Consider the following 17398-nt stretch of genomic DNA (forward strand, 5'->3'; position numbering starts at 1 on the left):
GCTATACACAGAAAACATGCAGGACACTGCTCATGATGTTTCCCGAGCCGAAACACAGTGCGTTTTTCCAAGCCATCTGACAAAGCCCGCCCACTGAAAACTGCAGCAGATCGTGTAAAGACGTTCAACTTTGTAACTACTGCACGCACAGGAAGCAGAATAAATTCCTCTTTTCAAACTGTCAAAGGTTTGCTTTGCGAACGCTGCAGGACATCGCAAAATCTCTTTTGAACGGGGACAAACGATTTCTTATGGGGCGCAGTAAGTACAGATGTTTAAAAAGCTCCACTCATGCCGACGATGCAGCATGAAGAAGCGCAACCTAACGTTTGACAGACAAAAGCCGGGCGCCGCTACGAGCAATATGAAATCAAACTGACAGCACACGGCGTTTCGCGCTGACTCAAAAGTGATCTCGACAGACGCTGTTCTCTGCATAACACTGAAAGAGCTAAAGAGCGTTTCTGTTGAGACGTAACCCAGTGGGCAAAAGACGTATAATATACGTCTATTAAACGCATACCTTAGACGTCTAAATGTGGTCTGCAATTCGTCTAGAATGAAATTCTAATATACGTCTATTGTTATACGTCAATTATACGTCTATGATTAGATGTTCATTATACGTAAATGGTTGGAGTTCTATTATACGGATAAATTTAGAGGACTATTATACATATATGGTAGGAGTTCCGGATAACTTTAGAGGACTATTCTACGTATATGGTTGGAGGTCTATTATACGGATAACTTTAGAGGTCTATTATACGTATATGGGTAGAGGTCTATTATACGGATAACTTTAGAGGTCTATTATATGTATATGGTTAGAGGTCTATTATACGGATAACTTTAGAGGTCTATTATACGTATATGGGTAGAGGTCTATTATACATCAAAGTTAGGTTTTACAGGTGTAGAAACTAGTAAATCAACCCAATTATTTGGTTTAGAAATTTATTCTGAAAATACACATTCACACCTGAAAAATATGTATTTCAAATTATACATTGTATACAATCAATCAACAATCAACATATGGGCAATAATCATAAAAAACACAACTAGTCTTAAACTTCAGCTACAAATTCTGGTAATATGGCAATATACAGTATAGTAACGGCAAACACAAACTAATTACATTAACACACTAACTCAAAACCACATTTTGATTCAAATATACATTTTAAAATGTACAACTTCTATATTTCCAAGAAAAAAAATATTACAATGGAAGTTAAGACGATTTTTGTCCACTATTTGCAAACCCTGTGTAATTGTCCTAACAGTTAGAACCAAAAACCTAGTATTTTCAGAGTCCAGATCTCCTGGCCCCCTGCCTTGCATATGCATTCTTCAAGTAACACATTGCGTGCTCCTTTATTTCTTTTTCTGCTGATTTAGGGCGGGACTTCAGCACCGCAGCTAGGAGAAAATTATATAATATTACTTCCCAAATTAATGATGATTAATATCTTCTTTAGTATAATCTAAAAAATGAACGGTTTACTAAGCTCAAAGCTGAAATAAATGTATAAAATTTGGCTTGCATCATAGAAGTTGAGCAATAAAGTCTGTCCTAATTAAAGAGTACCCAAAGTTTGAAAGTACAACATAGAATAAGAATAGAGAAACGGCAAAACGATTTAGTGTCATCTTCCCCATTCACACCATTCCCCATTTCGAATGAATTCTGTATGCGTTAAAAGACAGCTATACACAGAAAACATGCAGGACACTGCTCACGATGTTTGCCGAGCCGAAACACAGTGCGTTTTTCTAAGCCATTTGACAACGCCCGCCCACTGAAAACTGCAGCAGATCGTGTAAAGACGTTCAACTTTGTAACTACTGCACGCACAGGAAGCAGAATTCCTCTTTTCAAACTGTCAAAGGTTTGCTTTGCGAACGCTGCAGGACATCGCACAACCTCTTTTGAACGGGGACAAACGATTTCTTATGGGGCGCAGTAAGTACAGACGTTTAAAAAGCTCCACTATTTTTATGTGCCATTTTTTGCTTATTCACTTACTATTTTAATCAAAATAATATTAAGAAAGATCTGTATGTATTCAGATAGTATTATTATTGTTCATACTTACTCGTCAAAAGAGGATTGCTGAGATATTTGCGGATATACTTCTACGTTTGAAAAACGTGTCCAAAATGGTGACCAACGAATACTAGCAATGCATTGTGGTATATAACCGGAAAATATGCTGGGTTCGATATTTTCTCAACGTATGCGTTTATTAATGTTGTCGATATTATGGTTGAAATTTAACATTGATAATACATCGCGGCTATGTTCCCCCTGCTATGAGCTGATGTGCAATTTTAACGCATGCAGTTAGTAAGGATCGGTCACTGTTGTATGGTATTATATACAGTATAATGACATTATGGAATAGGATGGGGACAGGCCTGGCATCACGGGGGGAGGGAGGAATGTCGCCCCTTCAGTTTTGGGCAAAAAGATGTACCTAACTTACCTAGGAGTATACGGCACTCTGCACAGTGTACGAAGTAATTTTCGCAGTAATTAAGTTATTATATTTACTATATTTATTATACACGTGTAAATTAATTACTGCGAAAATAATTTACTTCGTACACTGTGCAGAGTGCCGTATACTCCTAGTTGCGGCACACACGATACATACAGTAAAAAGCCTCAGGCACTGTGTTAGATGTGTTTTCGACGTTATATATGCGTTTATTAATGTCGTCGATTTTACGGTTGCAATTCGACTTTGATTATACGTCGAGGCGACGTATATATACGTATAGCCGTATTTTCGCCGTGAATATACGTATATTCGACGAATCAGTGCCCACTGGGTAAACTCTTCAGCAAACTCTGAACCAGCTCTAAGGAAACTAATCCGATTAGACGTTACTTTGACTCATCTTTTTACGCTAGGGTTAGGGTTAGCATTCCCACGCTACTTAGACACTTTGTTTACGCTCAGTGCTTGATTTTGGGAACTTCAGGACGAGTGGGAATTTTCTCCTATCTGTCAATTCTGTTTTGTTTTGGAGACTCTTGGCTGCCTATGTTGTACAGTGCAGCGTGAAGGAAACATTTTCCAAAACTGTGTCAGCTCAAAAGTTGTAAGAAAACCTCTCCAGCTGCTTTAACTCTCTTCATTTTTGTCATTTAATGTGACACTCGATGTATAACTGGAGCCTCACATATGCAAATGGTGAGGCTCCAGTTTGACACCCAGTTCAATACCACTTTACAGTAAATGACAAAAGCATGGCAGACTGTGCCGGACCGGCAGATTACTTCAGCTTATTTTTACCATATTAAACAATGGAAATCCAACCACTTGCATTTGTGACACTTGATTTTGGCTGCACCTAAGACACTCTTAAATCTTCAAACACATTTCTCTTCTCCCGCAACACTCTTGTCTGTCGGCGCTATGTGGCAGCGTAGCATGACAACCCATCTCACCACGGAAAGGAACCTAACAGCTTTGGTAAGAGAGGAGAAAAGGACCTGGCCCGTACGCGGCTCAAACCCGCAACCTTGGCGTTACTAGCACCACCATCTAACCAACTGAGCTAACCGACCTCACAACAGTGGTCCTCTCTGTGCTGCAAAAAATCAAGCTCAGGGAATTTCTTTTGTCCTTTGAATAGAAAGCCGTGTAATTCAGTGTACGGGCTTTCTCGTGCAGTTTCATAGTTCTTGTAACCCAAATCCTACACTGGCCTGAAGTGCCCCCCCATTTCACAGCATTTTTCATCTGATTTAAAATGTACCTAAAGGAGAAGCATTATTGAAGACCATCAATTACCAAGAGCTTTTGTCAAAGGTTTTGGTGGTCATTTTTAATGACCACAGAGCACTATGACCTCGGTTTTACATCTCATCCAAAAGACAGCGCCCTTTTTCCAACACAGCTTCTCCATCACTATATTGGGACATTGGGACCCGTACAGACCTCAGAGTGAGCGCCCATTAACACCACTTCCAGCTGGAAGCTTTGTTTTTCCCTGTAGCTCACCCTCATCCTGGTACTGACCTGGCTCACACCTGCTTAGCTTCAGTGGGTTTTCAGTTGCGAGTTGCAAAAGTTGGGATACAAGTGTAGCGGCAATGCTTGTTAATAAGACAGAATTAAGCGTTGGTATGCTGTCCTAAATGAAGCCCCATCTCACCCCCCATCTCTGTGGTGCAGCCACAGAGAAAGTATTCATGCAGACTGATTTAAGTTGTTTTCTTTTGATAGGGAACAGCTCCCAGACAGAGATGCACTTAGCTAAGCCTGGCTATCATGATCAATGGTCATCCATTGGCGCCTATCTGTCTAGGGAGTGCTGAATGGACATCTGGACTGCATTCTTAAGTGTCAAGAGTAAGTGACTTATATCTCACCTTGACCAACCAATCAGGGACTGGCAGGGCGTGGTAATACCACGTGGGTCTCCAATGCCCGCCAAACTCTCAACCAATCAGCACACATCTGTGTCTTGGTCAAAAAGGGAGCGCAAGCTCAGATCGGGGCTCTCCTTGGCCATTTTCGCGCATCCTCAGAGACAATCACGTGACAACTGCTGTTGTCTGCATAGGGACTTGGACTTTGTTCTAAGCGCGAGGCCAAGCATCCCGTACGTACTCAGAATTCTACTAACGTGAATGCTCCGTTTGATCAACGGCAGCCTACAGTTGGACCCTCGTCGACAACCTGAATAGCTTATTCAGAAGCAGCGCTGGACCGGGAACGAACCAGTTTCTTCCCAGGCAAAAGAGTGACTTGTGAGGACTCGCGGTCACACTCTGTGCATAGAGACTTTCTACTAGCCAGCCGGACTGCTGGTAGATCCCCTCGGAGCAACGACTGCCCTGCGCGCCGCAGTCAGATTCCTCCGCCCGTCCTACTCCGAGCTGCACCTTGACTGGTTGGCTGGTAGCCAGAGGACGCCGACACAACGCCCATTGGACAACCGCTGGAACAGAGGCTGCAACAGAGCTTGTCAGCTGGTTTGGTGTTCGTGCCGGGAAATTCCAAATCCATACACAGTGGATAAGTTAACCCCATGTTCTACATTGCGTCTCGAGAATTCAATTGTACCTCAACACAAGTTGTTATCAATTTAATTCATGAGTAATGTATTTACTTCCGAGTTTAGAGTAACAATGGGTAATAACACTGATTAGCGATTTGGTAACCGAACGATATATATTGACATATATTCTCTGTTGTGTATCTCTTTGTGTTTGCATCTCTTCGAGATTATATATCTTGTATATTGATAACCCTCACAGTAAGGTCTGCCGCTCGTATCCAGGCAGACTAGTATATGTTTGGTGCACAATTTATATTAATAAATGTATCTCGTGTATTGAACCCGTGTGTGTGCGTTGTTAGTTGTTCTGGCGATTGATTTTCTAAAAGCCCCAACGAACAACCTCGTGATTACTGCTACAATTAATAAGTGTCTCAGTAAACCCATCAAACCACTACATTTAATGGCGTCCCTGGGTGGGCGAGTTTAGAATGAAATGAGACTCAATCGCACAGAATAACTGATGTTGCTGTGAGTTCAAGTTCAGCACAGCACCGTGGCTTTTATACGCGAATACCGGGTGTGCTGATAACTGCGTAAAGAAATCCCCCTGTTTTCTAGCGTTTAGTGTAACGTGTGCTGATTGGAAATCCATCTGCTCGGGTGTTTAGATTCCATACTGTATTTTGGTAAAAGGAAAAAAAGTAATACTCTTAAAGTTTCTCTGACGTAATGACAATGGCTGCTAAAATGTCTGAAGTGGAGTCGCTTATAAGTACTATTTCTAGCGACGACAATCCTGGTTACTGGAGCGGTATCGAAAAGTTGAACTTTGATGATATTGAGAAGCTGCAAGTAGATTTAGTAGCTAAGGTAGCGAACCAGCTTAACACAGGAGGGTCTGTGAACGCAGTTCAGGTCCTATCTAGTTTCGCCTTAAATCTAGCTAAACAGCTGGAACCGTCTTTGTCCGAGCTGACAAAGTTTCAAACGCTTCAGGGAAAGCTAGAAAGATATAAGGCGGAGCGAGTTGAGTTGTTGGATATAATCAGAGAAAAGAGAGTGAAAAGTGAGGAAAGTGAAGACAGACTCAGGGAAGTTTTAGGTAAATTAGATGACCTGTCTGCTAGAGAAACTGCGGCTGAGGTAGCTAGGAGAGACCTAGAAGCGAGCTTGAAAGAAAAAGAAAAAGAAATTGAGAGTTTAAATGAGCTCAGCCAGGAAAGGCAAAAGGAGTTAGATGCTGCCGTACTGGAAGCAAAACAGGCTAGATCCCACTTACATGCCAGCCCACCTAGCAACCCGGAGCGCTCACCCAGGAGGTTTCTCCCGGCCAGGGTCTGTGGTCGGATCGGCATGGGGGAGATCGCCGAGTCCTGCGCGAGACGCAAGGGCGATTCAATTCAGGCATAGACCCCCTGCTCCTGATCACGGCCGTCTCCCTGCCCACGGAGAAACTGTAAAAATTAACCTCCACTCCCTGAGGCAGTTAGCCAAAGATGTAGAAAGGTTTGACCCGACAGTGTCAGGGAATAATGTGGAGACCTACATTGATGAGCTGAGATATACTTTGCAGTTTATGCCCGAAGCGTCCGAACAGGAAAAGGCTATGTTAGTAAGGAAAACTACCAGCCGAGCGGTCCACGAGTGGATGTCTAGACAAGGACCTGAGGTCTGTAATAGCTTTGAGGAGCTGTGTCAGGCAATGATCGGAGAATTTTCGGCTTTTATAGATCCCATATCTGCCGTGGCCACAGCGCACCATATTAAGCACGAAAAAGCTGAAGCCCCTCGCGACTTTTACCCCTATTATATAATATTTTACTATTATATAACTTGTAAAATATTACCCCCGGTCCATTCTCTTCCAAAAGTGAGAAACACCTGTTTTCTACATTTTGTCTGTTTTAAAACCATATCTCTTTAAACCAAACCAAGAGTTTGTCTTTTGCACTGATATTCTGATTCATTTCAATTTCAAAGAAAAAAAAAACATTATCTTCCAAAGCATCATAAAATTGTCCATTCTTCCAGACTCTACTTCTCTCTTGTAGTAGTACAGCAGACCTTTCCAGGTGAGCAGATCACAGAGTCCGAAATATGCTTCCTCCATCAAGCAAAGTACCTGAACATGACTCGGTCTTCATAAAAGCGCCCCTGTAATAAAGAAATTAAATCCAAAATCAAGAGGGCAGTTGCCTACTGAAGTTCAAGAAGTCATCAATTTTAACCTAGCAACACATTAAAGGCTGCATCTATACAAGTACGATTCTAGAAATGCTCACCAGATTACGTTTTAAGAAAGAACTGCGCCTCAGGTTCCGCCGAGATCTTAACTCGGATGGCAGGATTCAGAGTCCGGAGTGCGGACTGATGGCGCACGGAGGGTCCACATACTGTGGATCCCTCAGTTTTCTTCCGCGTGTTTAAACCGCCAGCGTGTGGCTCTCCTGTCCCCGTGACCTCATTGCTCTGCTCTCGCCTCTGTGCAGCCGAGCCCGACTCATGGTAAAGTGGAAAAAAATAAGCCCTCAACGTGGGATTTACTCTGGATCGAGGATAGATGTCACCTTTTTATCGTTGAACAGGATGTATGTGATGTGGCGACTAGGTTCAATTTTGTATCCTTTTAAAAGATTAAGGACTGGGGTGAGCGGGATTTATCACCCTTTCAGCTAAGAACCCGACGTGAGCACCGTTTAAGCTGCATAGACTCGGTCGTTTAACTCTTCTCCATTAGCAGGGTTAAGGTTAAAGAAAAAAAACATTGCTGACTTCTTTTTTTTTTGCCAGCCGCGAGCGCTGATTAGCGAGGTTTGTATTTCATGTTTTGCAAGTTGCATCCATTTTAAGAAAAACAAGTCGTTCAAGACAGGAAATGAATACTTGCATTTAATTAAGTCTAGGCGTATGCGGTTGTCCATAATGACCAGTTCTGTTCGAGAACACAGCACAAAAAAAGGCACCGCTGGGATTCGGACCCAGGATTTCTTGTTTACTAGACAGGCGCTTTAACCAACTAAGCCACAGCACCCCGGGAGTACTGTTTTTTTGCAGCCACTTGGACACACCACTCAGACACATCTGCATTCGGTGTGTGCTCCGCCTGCTCGCTGAGCAAGTTGCCACCTTTACATACAATAGCAACATCGACACCAAGAGAAAGGATGACAAATGGCTGTTATCTGGAACTTTTCATGTCCAAGGAGCTCAATGTGCTTTCTGTGTACAACAGGGCCACTGAACTCCACACTGGCCACTGAACCACAGCAGTGGCTTGCTGGCTTGACATCTCCCAAGGAAAATGTTGAAATCGCATGTGGAACAGGAAAAGGACCCTCGAGTACGAGGGAAAAAAAAGAAAAAGATCATCTGGAGCGTGCCAACCCGTGTCTGGACAGCCCAGTTTCATTGACGAGGTGGCCGAGTGGTTAAGGCGATGGACTGCTAATCCATTGTGCTCTGCACGCATGGGTTCGAATCCCATCCTCGGCGCTCTCTATGTCTGACACGTGTGCCTGTTAGATGTTGGCCCTCCTTCTGTTTGCTCCAGTACTAGAGCTGTACATTTTCTAGCGGTGGCTGAACATGGTATAGTAGGCTAACGTCGGTATCGAGCAGTGGCAGTAACAGTATTTACGTGCCGCTGCTGCCAAGTGGCTCTGGGTTGAGACCGCATTTTCACTTACTTGCAGCACAAACGGAGAAAGCGATTTTTGACAGTCTCTCGAGAGACTGCGCTAGGTGTTTAGGGATAGACTTTGTCAGTTCCCCCTGGGATGATGGCCTCTCAAATAGTTTGTGATTCCTCTAGACGTTTATACAGTAGAAGCCTGCTTCGTGGCTTAAATCCAAGCTAAGGAAACGAGTTAGAGGTCTGATGCAGAACTGCACTGTATGTGTGAGGAAAGCTGCCCCCTTCTGTTCCATGTCGACCGAACAGAGGACTGTAAAGGATACGACCAAGAAACTTTAGGATGCTGGTTGGAATCCAGCTCCAAAGAAGCCCCTTTGGGTGTTATGTCATGAAAAAGTAAGAACAGAGAATCTCCCTTTGATCAAAAGCGCAACAGAACTGTTTTCCGTGGAGCAGGTTTCAGACCCGTAGACCTGTTTTATTTGTATGGCATTCGTAAGCGCGCAAAACAAGGACAATTCCTGCGTCTAACACGAATGTAAATGCTTTTGAAAGTGCAGTGTGGTGCAGCTTGTAAAATCCTTGTCCACATTTGTGGTTTGTTGATGTTTTTTTTCTGTCTGCCAAAGTTGCATTTTGACATCCGGACGGTGAGACTTTATCATTTGAACGTGAAGCCAGCCTTAAACCCTCTAAGGCGTGTCTGTCTGCCGGCATGTATCTTGTGAAAGGTATTTTTTTTTTAACGGAGAGCGACTTTAAAAAGGTTTCCGCAGACACCTCGCACTCCGGAGGAGGAATGCGGCGGCGGCGAGCTCACTGTAGTTGTGGCCGAGTAGTTAAGGCGATGGACTTGAAATCCATTGAGGACTCCCCGCTCAGGTTCGAATCCTGCTGACTACGGCGTCTGCTGCACGTCGCCTTGTACCTGTGTGGCAAAGGCGAAGTGCCGCTTCTCCTTTCCTGGTACTATAAAAATGCTACATCGCTTGGTCCTGCTTCCATGGAAAGCAGTTCTTCAGGTAATTCTACTCTCTTACCAAAGCTGTTAGGTTCCTTTCCGTGGTGAGATGGGTTGTCATGCAACGCTTCCACATAGTGCCGACAGACAAGTGTGTTGCGGGAGAAGAGAAAAGTGTTAGAAGATTTAAGAGTTTCTTAGGTGGAGCCAAAATCAAGTGTCACAAATGCAAGTGGGAAGATTTCCAATGTTTAATATGGTCAAAATAAGCGGAAGTTATCTGCTGGTCCGGCACAGTTTGCCATGCTTTTGTCATATACTGTAAAGTGGTGTCGAACTGGGTGTCGAACTGGAGCCGCACCATTTGCATATGTGAGGCTCCAGTTATACATCGAGTGTCACATTAAATGACAAAAATGAAGAGAGTTGTAGCAGCTGGAGAGGTTTTCTTACAACTCTTGAGCTGACACAGTTTTGGAAAATGTTTCCTTCACGCTGCACTGTACAACATAGGCAGCCAAGAGTCTCCAAAACAAAACAGAATGGACAGATAGGAGAAAATTCCCACTCGTCCTGAAGTTCCCAAAATCCAGCACTGAGCGTAAACAAAGTGTCTAAGTAGCGTGGTAATGCTAACCCTAACCCTAGCTGGAGTTTGAGCAATCCAGCACTGAGCGTAAAAAGATGAGTCAAAGTTACGTCTAATCGGATTAGTTTCCTTAGAGCTGGTTCAGAGTTTGCTCAAGAGTTTACCTTTCACAGATGCGCAAAGAAGAATGTTGGGGGTGCACGCTTCAAGGCGCCTTACAGCTGTAGGGAGTGATTCGAGACGATTCGTGGCGTGTGCTCGTTCCCATGTACCGTACGACCCGGGGTGCAGTGCTAGGATGACGTACAATACCACTTGGGCACGTAACGGCGTTATGTGCAGGGTTTTCGTTTGTTCGTTTTGTTTTGCTCTGCTTTGCTTTGTTTTGCTTTCCATCGCGTTGGTAAGAGCGTAAATAAAAATGCGATTCCTGCGTCTACCACTAATGTAAGAGCTATTTCAAGTGCGACGTGGTGCGGCTTTTCAAATGCTTGTGGGCATTTCTCTGTTGTTGATTCTTTTTTTGTGTGTAACAAAGTGGCATTTTCATGTCCGGACGGGGAGACTTTATCATTCCGAAATGAAGCCAGCCTTAAACCCTCTGAGGCGTGTCTGTCTGCCGGCACGTATTTTGTCAAAGGTATTATTTTTTTTTAACGGAGAGCGACTTTGAAAAGGTTTCCGCAGCCACGTCGCACTCCGTGTTAGATTAAAGGAGGAATGCGGCGATGGTGAACTCGCTGAAGTCGTGGCCGAGTGGTTAAGGCGATGGACTCGAAATCCGTTGGGGACTCCCCATGCAGGTTCAAATCTTGCCGACTACGGCGTCTGCCGCACGTCTCCTTGTGCCTGCGCGGCAAAGGTGAAGTGCCGCTTCTCCTTCCCTGGTACTATAAAAACACTAAATAGCTTGGCCCCGCTGCCATGGAAATGAGTTCTTCAGATAACCACACATCTTGCGTTCGCACCTCTGGTGTTCTACTTATGCCTTTGAAAACCTAATGAATAAAACTGAAAGAACCGACACAATATGTAGGTGCTCGTAAAGCATGCATTAAAGAACTGTTAACAGCAAGGGTTTCAGTGGGTTAACCGAGGAGAAGGCGTGATCGCTAATTGTTGACTTTTTATTTGGTGTTAGAAACACTCTTACTGTGCATGACGTGCAACAAATTTAGCCACAGAAATTGCATCACGCTTTCATGTATGCTATTGCACACACCAACGTTGCCTAGATAGAAAACCGAAATAGCCGTGGGTTTGCTTGCTGGTCTGAAGGATCTCTCTTCGAATCTCTATCATTTGTCAATGGAAGTAAAAGGTGCTGCAATCTGATACGTTCAGAATCAAACCCGCAGCTGTTGTTCGACTTTATTTCTTGACTAATTACAACTGAGTGTCGCATGAGCAGTTACGTAAACTTGTCTGATATATTTGAACACAAATGCCGTTCTTCAATTAAAACTAACAGTACATTGTCAGGGACATTCAGTTCTATACAAACAAGAGACAGACAAGAGAACATTTAGTATATAATAGACAGAAAGAGGTTCGAATCCTGCCGACTACGTTGTCCACCTCCTGTCGTTGTGTTTCGGCGCAAGCAAAGAAGCGCGCCTGTTCGGTGTTCCTGGTGGTTTTAAAATGCCAAATTGCTTGTACCCGCTCCCTTGCAAATAAGTTCTTCAGCGTCCGCGAATGGCATTTTACAGCTGGAAGCAGATGTCGACGCTTTTTGCACAGAGCACCAAAAAAGCGTCTTTTTTGAAGGCCCGGGTTCTGAGCATTGGTGGTTCAGTGGTAGAATTCTCGCCTGCCACGCGGGAGGCTCGGCTTTGATTCCCCGCCAATGCAGTGGCTTTTGCAGCTAGCTGCTCCATCACTTGCATCCCCTTGCAACTCGCAACTGAAAACCCACTGAAGCTAAGCAGGTGTGAGCCAGGTCAGTACCCGGATGAGGGTGAGCTACAGGGAAAAACAAAGCTTCCAGCTGGAAGCGGTGTTAATGGTGCCGGCGGTGGGGCGCTCACCCTGAGGTCTGTGCGGGTCCCAATGCCCCAGCATAGTGACGGACACGCTGTGTTGTAAAAGGGCGCTGTCTTTTGGATGAGATGTAAAACCGAGGTCACATCGCTCTGTGGTCATTAAAAATGACCACCAAAACCTTTGACAAAAGCTCTTGGTAATTGATTGTCTTCAATAATGCTTCTCCTTTAGGTACATTTTAAATCAGCTGAAAAATTCTGTGAAATGGGGGGCACTTCAGGCCAGTGTAGGATTTGGGTTACAAGAACCATGAAACTGCACGAGAAAGCCTGTACACTGAATTACACGGCTTTCTATTCAAAGGAGGGCAAAAGAAATTCCCTGAGTTCGATTTTTTGCAGCACAGAGAGGATGGCTGTCGTGAGGCTGGTTAGCTCAGTTGGTTAGAGCGTGGTGCTAATAACGCCAAGGTCGTGGGTTCGATCTCCGTACTGGCCAGGTCCTTTTCTCCTCTCTTACAAAAGCTGTTAGGTTCCTTTCCGTGGTGAGATGGGTTGTCATGCAACGCTACCACATAGTTCCGACAGACAATTAAATGACAAAAATGAAGAGAGTTAAAGCAGCTGGAAAGGTTTTCTTACAACTTTTGAGCTGACACAGTTTTGGAAAATGTTTTCTTCACGCTGCACTGTACCACATAGGCAGCCAAGAGTCTCCAAAACAAAACAGAATTGACAGTCATATAATGTCCATTAACCCCGGTTTTAAACACAGCATCATGTCTGCCATCATAAGAATATGAGTCCAATATTTTAGAATATAGTCAGAATGTCTTCTAACCTTACCTGTGGTGTCTTTAATCCCTATTGCTCAATGCATGGTGTACGTACTGCATACATGTGTCTTGAGAATGAGGAATGGGCCCCTGAGACATTTACCTGTTTCACAAATGATCGTATTTTACTAGAGATTCTGATTGGGATTCAGATGTGCATTCGGACAGCAATTCCTTTCAAGAAATTATACGTTCTGGATGAGGTCAAAGGTGCTGGAACACTGTATTTAGGATGTGTTTGCAGTGATTGTGTCTCCTGCTTCAACGCAGTGATATATAGATGTGCTCCTGTAATTTATTGGTACATGCCCAGGGCAGTAAGTAGTCTGAGGATTTATTTCCAGACGGCATAGAGCAGTGAAGCAGTGAAGTAGTGCAACACACTGGATCATTATATTATTAGAATCTATTCTACTTAAATTATTACATTATACACAACTTGAGCTCTCTGCACCGTACTGAGCCCAGGTGTTTTTCTAAAGCTGTCAGATGCAGTTCATTTACATGAAGGAAATCTCTTACTGGGTACGATTACAATGCAGTAAGTAGCACAGGCTACTTAGGGAGTAGGCTGATGTGTTTAAAAACAACCAGCGCCAGGCAGGAGTCGAACCTCCAAACTCCTAATCCATAGTCAGATACATTATCCATTGCACCACTGGCCCTGGTGTGACAGTGCAGGACTGTAACTCAGTGAGCTTAGCACTGCAACTAGTAAAATATTACCCCCGGTCCATTCTTTTCCAAAAGTGAGAAACACCTGTTTTCTACATTTTGTCTGTTTTAAAACCATATCTCTTTAAACCAAACCAAGAGTTTGTCTTTTGCACTGATATTCTGATTCATTTCGATTTCAAAGAAAAAAAAAACATTACCTTCCAAAGCATCATAAAATTGTCCCTTCCTCCAGACTCTACTTCTCTCTTGTAGTAGTACAGCAGACCTTTCCAGGTGAGCAGATCACAGAGTCCGAAATGAGCTTCCTCCATCAAGCAAAGTACCTGAACATGACTCTGTCATCATAAAAGCGCCCCTGTAATAAAGAAATTAAATCCGAAATCAAGAGGGCAGTTGCCTACTGAAATACAAGAAGTCATAAATTTTAACCTAGCAACACATTAAAGGCTGCATCTATACAAGTACGATTCTAGAAATGCTCACCAGATTACGTTTTAAGAAAGAACTGCGCCTCAGGTTCCGCCGAGATCTTAACTCGGATGGCAGGATTCAGAGTCTGGAGTGTGGAATGATGGCGCACGGAGGGTCCACATACTGTGGATCCCTCAGTGATCTTCCGCGTGTTCAAACTGCCAGCGTGTGACTCCCCTGTCCCCGTGACCTCATTGCTCTGCTCTCGCCTCTGTGTAGCTGAGCCCGACTCATGGTAAAGTGGAAAAAAATATGCCCTCAACGTGAGATTTACTCTCGAGTGAGGATAGTTGTTACCTTCTTATCGTTGAAACGGATGTATGTGATATGGCGACTAGGTTCTTCTCCATTAGCAGGCTTAAGGTTAAAGAAAAAAACATTGCTGACTTCTTTTTTTTTTGCCAGCCGCGAGCGCTGATTAGCGAGGTTTGTATTTCATGTTTTGCAAGTTGCATCCATTTTAAGAAAAACAAGTCATTCAAGACAGGAAATGAATACTTGCATTTAATTAAGTCTAGGCGTATGCGGTTGTCCATAATGACCAGTTCTGTTCGAGAACACAGCACAAAAAAAGGCACCGCTGGGATTCGGACCCAGGATTTCTTGTTTACTAGACAGGCGCTTTAACCAACTAAGCCACAGCGCCCCGGGAGTGCTGTTTTTTTGCAGCCACTTGGACACACCACTCAGACACATCTGCATTCGGTGTGTGCTCCGCCTGCTCGCTGAGCAAGTTGCCACCTTTATATACAATAGCAACATCGACACCAAGAGAAAGGATGACAAATGGCTTTTATCTGGAACTTTTCATGTCCAAGGAGCTCAATGTGCATTCTGTGTACAACAGGGCCACTGAACTCCACAATGGCCACTGAACCACAGTAGTGGCTTGCTGGCTTGACATCTCCCAAGGAAAATGTTGAAATCGCATGTGGAACAGGAAAATGACCCTCGAGTACGAGGGAAAAAAAAGAAAAAGATCATCTGGAGCGCGGCAACCCATGTCTGGACAGCCCAGTTTCCTAGATGAGGTGGCCGAGTGGTTAAGGCGATGGACTGCTAATCCACTGTACTCTGCACGCATGGGTTCGAGTCCCATTCTCGTCACTCTCCATGTGTGCCCGTGCGCCTTTGGCCCTCCTGTTGTTTGCTCCAGTACTAGAGCCGTACATTTCCTAGCGGTGGCTGAACATGGTATAGTAGGCTAACGTCAGTATCGAGCAGTGACAGTAACAGTATTTACGTGCCGCTGCTGCCAAGTGGCTCTGGTTTGAGACCGTGTTTTCACTTACTTGCAACGCAAACGGAGAAAGCGATTTTTGACAGTCTCTCGAGAGATTGCGCTAGGTGTTTAGGGATAGACTTTGTCAGTTCCCCCTGGGATGATGGCCTCTCAAATAGTTTGTGATTCCTCTAGACGTTTATACACTAGAAGCCTGCTTAATGGCTTAAATCCAAGCTAATGTAACGAGTTAGAGGTCTGATGCAGAACTGCGAATTCAATGAACGGGAACACTACAGTACATTGCACTGTATGTGTGAGGAAAGCTGCCCCCTTCTGTCCCTTGTTGACCAAACAGAGGACTGCAAAGGATACCGCCAAGAAGCTTTAGGATGCTGGTTGGAATACAGCTCCAAAGAAGCCCCTTTGGGTGTTATGTCATCAAAAAGTAAGAACAGCGACTCTCCCTTTGATCAAATGCGCAACAGAGCTGTTTTCCGTGGAGCAGGTTTCAGACCCGTAGACCTGTTTTATTTGTAGGGCAGGGCGCATTCCCAAACGCGAATCTCCTGTTTTAGAAATGCTTTGGGCGGCATGAAGTGAAAATAAGAAATGGGCTCCAGATGCACATGGAAGCAATCAAGTGTTTCATCCGAGCTGTTTCAAAGACTGCTCAAAAGCTTTCCTTTCACAGAGGCGCAACGATTAATGATGGGGGTGCACCCTTCAATGCGCCTTACGACTCTAGGGAGTGATTGAGACGATTCGTAGCGTGTGCTCATTTCCCTCTATTCCCCGTGTTGCAGTGGTAGGATGACGTAAATTCCTGCTTCGACACGTAACGGCATTATAATCAAGTGCAGGAGCTGAGGGCTTTTGTTTTGTTTCGTTTTCCATGGCGTTTGTAAGCACGCAAATCAAAGGCAATTCCTGCGTCTAACAGGAATGTAAATGCTTTTGAAAGTGCAGTGTGGTGCAGCTTGTAAAATCCTTATCCACATTTGTGGTTTGTTGCTGTTTGTTCTGTCTGCCAAAGCTGCATTTTGACATCCGGACGGGGAGACTTTATCATTTGAACGTGAAGCCAGCCTTAAACCCTCTGAGGCGTGTCTATCTGCCGGCACGTATTTTGTCAAAGGTATTTATTTTTTTTAACGGAGAGCGACTTTGAAAAGGTTTCCGCAGCCACGTGGCACTCCGTGTTAGATTAAAGGAGGAATGCGGCGATGGCGATCTCGCTGTAGTCGTGGCCGAGTGGTTAAGGCGATGGACTCGAAATCCATTGGGGACTCCCCGCGCAGGTTCGAATCCTGCCGACTACGGCGTCTGCTGCACGTCTCCTTGTGCCTGCGCGGCAAAGGTGAAGTGCTGCTTTTCCTTTCCTGGTACTATAAAAACGCTAAATCGCTTGGCCCCGCTGCCATGGAAATGAGTTCTTCAGATAACCACACATCTTGCGTTCGCACCTCTGGTGTTCTACTTATGCCTTTGAAAACCTAATGAATAAAACTGAAAGAACCGACACAATACGTAGGTGCTCGTAAAGCACGCATTAAAGAACTGTTAACAGCAAGGGTTTCAGTGGGTTAACTGAGGAGAAGGCGTGATCGCTAATTGTTGACTTTTTATTTGGTGTTAGAAACACTCTTACTGTGCATGACGTGCAACAAATGTAGCCACAGAAATTGCATCACGCTTTCATGTATGCTATTGCAGACACCAACGTTGCCTAGATAGAAAACCGAAATAGCCGTGGGTTTGCTTGCTGGTCTGAAGGATCTCTCTTCGAATCTCTATCATTTGTCAATTGAAGTAAAAGGTGCTGCAATCTGATACGTTCAGAATCAAACCCGCAGCTGTTGTTCGACTTTATTTCTTGACTAATTACAACTGAGTGTCGCATGAGCAGTTACGTAAACTTGTCTGATATATTTGAACACAAATGCCGTTCTTCAATTAAAACTAACAGTACATTGTCAGGGACATTCAGTTCTATA

At 44.2% G+C, this 17398-nt stretch overlaps 5 non-coding genes across 5 annotated transcripts; all 5 read left to right on the forward strand.

Annotated features, from left to right (window-relative positions):
* The first annotated feature begins 8435 nt into the window (after positions 1-8435).
* trnas-gcu (transfer RNA serine (anticodon GCU)) lies at positions 8436-8517 on the forward strand. Its single transcript has one exon. It is a non-coding gene; the product is annotated as a tRNA-Ser (tRNA).
* Positions 8518-9480: 963 nt separating this feature from the next.
* Positions 9481-9562, forward strand: trnas-uga (transfer RNA serine (anticodon UGA)). The gene has a single exon. It is a non-coding gene; the product is annotated as a tRNA-Ser (tRNA).
* Positions 9563-10951: 1389 nt separating this feature from the next.
* On the forward strand, positions 10952-11033 carry trnas-cga (transfer RNA serine (anticodon CGA)). The gene has a single exon. It is a non-coding gene; the product is annotated as a tRNA-Ser (tRNA).
* Positions 11034-12619: 1586 nt separating this feature from the next.
* trnai-aau (transfer RNA isoleucine (anticodon AAU)) lies at positions 12620-12693 on the forward strand. The gene has a single exon. It is a non-coding gene; the product is annotated as a tRNA-Ile (tRNA).
* Positions 12694-16641: 3948 nt separating this feature from the next.
* Positions 16642-16723, forward strand: trnas-cga (transfer RNA serine (anticodon CGA)). The gene has a single exon. It is a non-coding gene; the product is annotated as a tRNA-Ser (tRNA).
* Positions 16724-17398: the final 675 nt, after the last annotated feature.

The sequence above is a fragment of the Lepisosteus platostomus genome, unplaced genomic scaffold (assembly GCF_059453375.1).
Source record: "Lepisosteus platostomus isolate fLepPlt1 unplaced genomic scaffold, fLepPlt1.hap1 Scaffold_63_H1, whole genome shotgun sequence".
NCBI lineage: Eukaryota > Metazoa > Chordata > Actinopteri > Semionotiformes > Lepisosteidae > Lepisosteus > Lepisosteus platostomus.